Genomic DNA, 6,030 nt, shown 5'->3' with positions numbered 1-6,030 from the left:
AGGAACCTAATTTAATTTTATGCTGTTTCCATCCTAAAGCTCTTTCACTCAGTAGGTTATTGCTACTATAAAATTGACATTATTTATAGCTTCTTCAATCAATAAAAAAAATGGAGGCTTAGCGGTGGGTCACTGGCTTGTTTGTTGTAGAATTCTTATCCTTTTCCAACTAAAATAACCTTAACTTTTAAATTTCCTTTTCAAATATCATATTCGTTTTCTTTTGAAATTTTTATTAAAATGTACATCTAAAAAGGACAGCTTCATAGACAAGAGGGAAAAATCATTCATATATTTTAAGATAAGAAATGAATAGTTTGAGGTGCTAAACCTTTGAAACATTAAATTCTCTGGACCTGATAATACTGTCCTAGATTTTTTTTATTTCTAATGCTGCCAAAGAAAATAGTTATATGTACATACATGACTTTTCTTATGCTAATTTGAACATTTTTGATTATTTAAGAATTTGTGTCCATTGTACAAAATTGAAAGATGCAGAATATCAGAATGAAGACTATTCTGAAACTTAATTTTCAACACATATTTATGAAGGGTCTATAAATGGCACTCTTCTCAGTGCTAGAGTTACAGCAGTGAACAAACCAGAGAGACATCCATACTCTCATGGAGCTTTCATTCTAGTCGGAAGAGACAGGCAAATAATGGGTAATATGCATGTTTTAAAGCATATAATGAGTGCTATGGAAAAAGAGTAGACAGGAAGGAGATTGCATTTAACATTTTTACATTTTTACATAGGGCTCTAGGGTGAACTTTACTTAAAAACTGATATTTGAATAAAGAATTGAAGAAGTGGAGAGAGTGAGCCAAGTATAAGTCTGGAACAAGAGCATTCTGAGCAGAGTAAACAGCAAGTGCAAAGGGCCTGTGGTAAGACTCTTATTCTGAATGAATGGAGAAGCATTAGGTTTTAACAGAGGAGAGAATGAGTTAACTTATTTAAAGGGTCACTTTGTCTGCTCTGTGAGAACAGAATTAGGGTACAAATGAAAACAAGGAGACCAATCTTATGGCTCTTGACCAGAGTTGTAGTTTGGAGGTGACAAGAAGTGCTTGGCTTTTAAATATGTGGATGGTAAAACCAATAAAGTATTCAGAGGATTCGATATGGAGCATGAGATTAAGTGAAGAGTCAGTAATGCTTCAAGCTTTGAAATGAACAACCAGAAAAAAATGGAGTTGCAATTTACTAAGACAAGAAAGATTACAGGAGAAATGGATTTAGGGCCAAGATCAAGTTCAATTTATCAACATATTATTCAATTTTTCTTTCTTTATATTTTTAGTTTTCATGAGTAATATGTTTTTCACCAAGGAAATAATATGTTATTTCAAATACCATTGTTTTTTGGTTGTGAGGTGGGGGAAACTCACTATGACTATAGATGATCGATACAAAGCAGCTTTTACTCCATTGGAAGCTTGTGAGCCTGTCCATGAGTAACAATTTAGTTAGGTTCAATGCCAGTTCTTCTGACTCCTAGAATTTTTTGCTTTTATTATAAATCATACTGTTCTTCCAACATTATTCTTTATGGTCTATAATATTTCTTAGGCAGTTTAATTTTAGGTCATGACTTTTAATTTTTGGAGGATGTATGCTTGATTAATTTTTAGTCCACTGAAATAATTTTTCCCCCATGAAGTTTATATGGTATATTTTCTGAGTTCTTGCATTATTCAGAATATTGTTTGCTTTTTGTTTTTTTTAAAGAGAGAGAAACCAAGAAACAGTCTTTTTTTTTAAATGTTTATTTTTGAGAGAGAGAGACAGACAGAGTGCAAGCAGGGGAGGGGCAGAGAGAGAGAGGAGACACAGAATCTGAAGCAGGGTCAGACTCAGTCTCTGAGCTGTCAGCACAGAGCCCACGTGGGGCTCAGACCCACCTATGGGCTTCCCTGAAAATGTTTTTTAAATATGAAGAAAATTCACAGGTAATTTGGTTGGAAATACAATTTTTAATCACTGTCTTACCATTTAAAAAGTCTACAGATGTCGTTCTATTGACTTCTTGGCAAAGGATAATTTTGATGCAAACTTGAGACGTGTGTGTGTGTGTGTGTGTGTGTGTGTGTGTGTGTGTGTGAAGACTTGAATGTACACAGCATTTTATTTTTTCAGAGATATAAAATAAATTGCCAGTAAATTTCTAAATTTGGTCTTCTAAAGTTACATTTGACTGGAATTCAGTGATTTCTTTCAATCTGCATTAATTTTATGCAGAAATTACATCACAGATATTTTTCTTCTATTTATATTTTTGATGGTTGTCTTTTTCCTAAATAGTCTGAGGTTTTACTTGGACCTGTGGTCTTATATTGTCACAATTAAGCTTCACTGAGGTTTCCTCTCTGTTAGTTTTACTATTTATGGGAGAACTTACAAAATTTGCCCTCTAGAAAACCACTAGATTTAAAAAATTTTCACAGCATAAGTTTTACTTTTTCTTTACTCTATTGAAGTTTTAAACACCAGTGTATCATTTATAGTTTCTTTGCAATATGTTTTTGGGGCAGACTCTAATGAACTCATAAGTTAATTAATTTGGACCTAGACGATCTTGGACAAAGACTCTTATGACCACTACTTAAATTGGTAACATTCACTTTTTCTATGTCCACATATAAAACTTTCAAGTCCCTAAGTCAGAAGAAAATAGAAAAAAAAAACCCCGAATTCTTATGTGATCAGTAGCGGAAGGCACATATCCACCAACAAGGTCTATTAATCTTGCTGATTTACACTTCCTGCAGACAACAGCCGAGGAGTAATTGCAGGCCCACATGGAGAAGCATATGGTTGGTGAACTTTTCCTAATTCTGATCACTACCATTTCTCAAAGAGCTGCAGAACAATTTTAACTGCTTTACAAAATTAGCAGAATGAGAACATGGGGAAGGATCTCATGGTCTCTTGGTCTTCCCTGTGGGCCACCTTTTATTAAAAAGAAAATTTTAAGCATAGGTATATCCCCCAAACAGATAATAAAGAATGATAAAAATGTCTGCACAGAAAATGTGGAGAAAAACCTCAAAGCCAATTCAACTATTTCATGAGCTGATGTCAGGAACAGTATTTTATTTATACTCCTTATGTGTTTTACACATATCAGAAAGAAGTAATGACTAACAATTCACTCAAAGAAAGTATTTCCACTACTTATAACCCTGTGCATCTCACTGTCTCCTGTTGATCTAATGGTGTATTATTTTCATCTTTCATTATGGTTTTCTGGTCTTCTTTCAAGGAGATCATGTATTTGGTAATTGAAGATGTCAAATATTTTTCTACAGTTTCCTATGTTCATTTCTCTTTTGGTTCTCTTTTCCCTGTCTGTAACATTTGGTATGTTTTTGTTTTACTCATTCCTCAAATAATAACAAATCTATTGAGCCTGAGAATTTGCCAATGGAGAGTGTTTCTGTAGAGAGTGCCAATGAATTGCCTTGGGTGCTTTTCTGTCTACTTGGCTGAATCAATTCCCTACTCATTCCACAGCTGGAAGGCAGATAAATGGGCTAGTTCCTAGCTCAGTATCTGATAGTCTTTCATTTGTTTTAGCTTTTCTGGCCTGAAATGAGATGATCTCCTCCCTCCACTGTCAGAACAGATGGGATGCACAAAATGCCACAATTCCAGTATTCACCGCTACCAGATGGCTTCCATCTTTGTCCTCATGTACCACTCTTATTTACGGGGACTGCACATTCCTGGCTGTCACATACCCCCACATGTCTCCATGCATAATCTTACATACTGCCATTTACCCAGGTCTCGCCATCAGTGGATGTGTATGGAAAGAGGTACTTGTGAGAGAAGCCCAGGATCTTGACTGTCTCAGAATCCAGTTCCATGAACTAAAAGGACAGATGCTTATTTTCCTAGATGCATGGGTGCCTTCTAAACTGTATGGCCCTTTTATGCTGCCATTGCTGACACTATGATGCACTTGGGCACCTGTTTTTGCATGTTCTTTTGATATAGCTGCTGCTTGAAAAATGTGTTAAAATCGCCTTCTAAGTAACTCTGATGGTTGCTTCAGTTACATGTTGCAGAGGCCAAATTGGTAGGAAGCCCACAATGGGCCATCTGGCTTTCTCATTCTTAACATAACTCCTATCCAAACCAGAGACACATGTAGCATACACTCCTTAGGAATATAACATCTATACGTGTAACTTCCCCAATCTATCTTTCCAGCTGGAGACAGATTTGGCAGGGGATGAGTCAGGGATTTGGCTGTTTTTCATCTTTCATTACCCTCCCTAAATCCATAGAAGAATGATGGAATTTTGAGTAGCAGATTCATGGTCTTTAGACTCATACTCTAAATGTTAGTGTGAGCCAGCAAGTCTACTCTATGTAGCCTAGGCCCTTTGCAGCAACAATTTCATATTAGCTTCTTTCCGTCTAGTAGTTTAATTTTTTCTTCTGTCTTTTCTCTCTTCCTCATTCCTCCGCTTCCCTCTCTTCTTCCCTCCTTCATTCCTTCCAGCATATATTTGGGTTTTTTTTCAAGTTAGAAAATATTCAACCATCATTGAACAGGATGCTGTCATCCAAGTTTATGACATCAGCAGCTAGTATTTGAAAGAATGGACAAAATTGCCAGTTTTGGATATTTCTTTTTAGTTTGATTCTCAGATTTTGCAAATAAGAAATGAGGCTCAGAAAAAAAAATCTAAATAGATCAGAATTTCCAAAAGTGAAATCAAATCCAGAATGCCATTTTTTAAATTAATATTTTTCTGTTTTTATGGAGATATAATTGATACATAACATAGTATAAGTTTAAGGTGTACATAATCATTTGATGTATGTATATTTGCAAAAAGATTACCACAGTTAAGTTTAGTTAACATCCATCACCTCCTATAGTTACAGTTTTTTTTCCTTGTGATGAGAACTTTTAAGATCTATTTTCTTAGTAACTTTCAAATATATAATTCAGTATTATTAATTATAGTCTTCATGTTGCACGTATGTCTTCAGTGCTTATTTATCTTATAACCATAAGTTGGTACCTTTTGACTACATTCACCCCGTTACCACAAATTTGATCTCTATGAGTTTGGTTATTTTAGATTCCATATATACATGAAACCATATATTTATCTTTTTCTGATATAGCATAATGCTCTCAAGCCCCCTCTGTGTTGTCACAAATAGCAAGATTTTATTTTTATGCCTGTATAGTATCCTACTATTGATATAGTACTATCAATATCACATTTTATTTACCTATTTATTTGTTAATAAACACTTGGGTTGTTTCCATGTCTTGGCTATTGTAAATAATCCTGCTATGAACATAAGGGTACAGATATCTCTTCAATATAGTGATTTCATTTCTTTCAGTTATATATCCGGAAGTGAGATTGCTAGGCTATATGGTAGCTTTATTTTTAATTTATTGAGGACCCTCCATACTGTTTTCCATAGTATCTCTATCAGTTTACATTACAAATAGTAGTGTACGGGTTCTTTTTTTCCCCACATCCTCACTTAATACCTGTTATTTCTTGTCCTTTTTAATAAGATTTTGCTTTTTATTTTATTTTTATTTTTTAAATGTTTTTATTTATTTTTGAGAGAGAGAGCCAGCAGGAAAGGGGCAGAGAAAGAGGAAGACACAGAATATGAAGCAGGCTCCAGGCTCTGAGCTGTCAGCACACAGCCCATCACAGGGCTTGAACCCTGTGATCATGACCTGAGCTGAAGTCAGACGCTTAACTGACTAAGCCACCCAGGCACCCCAATTTTATTTTATTTTTAATTTTTAAAGTTTATTCACTTATTTTGAGAGAGGCAGAGAGAGAGAGAAAGAAAGAGAGAGAGAGAGAGAGAGAGAAAGTGATGAGCAGAAGAGGGGCAGGGGGGAGAGAGACAGAGAGAGACAGAGAGAATTCCAAGCAGGCTCCATGATGTGTGTAGCCCAATGTAGAGCTCAAACCCATGAAGTGTGAGATCGTAACCTGAGCAGAAATTAAGAGTTGGATTATTAA

This window comes from Crocuta crocuta, unplaced genomic scaffold (genome assembly GCF_008692635.1).
Source record: "Crocuta crocuta isolate KB4526 unplaced genomic scaffold, BGI_CrCroc_1.0 scaffold176, whole genome shotgun sequence".
Lineage (NCBI taxonomy): Eukaryota > Metazoa > Chordata > Mammalia > Carnivora > Hyaenidae > Crocuta > Crocuta crocuta.
This window is presented reverse-complemented; position numbering follows the sequence as displayed.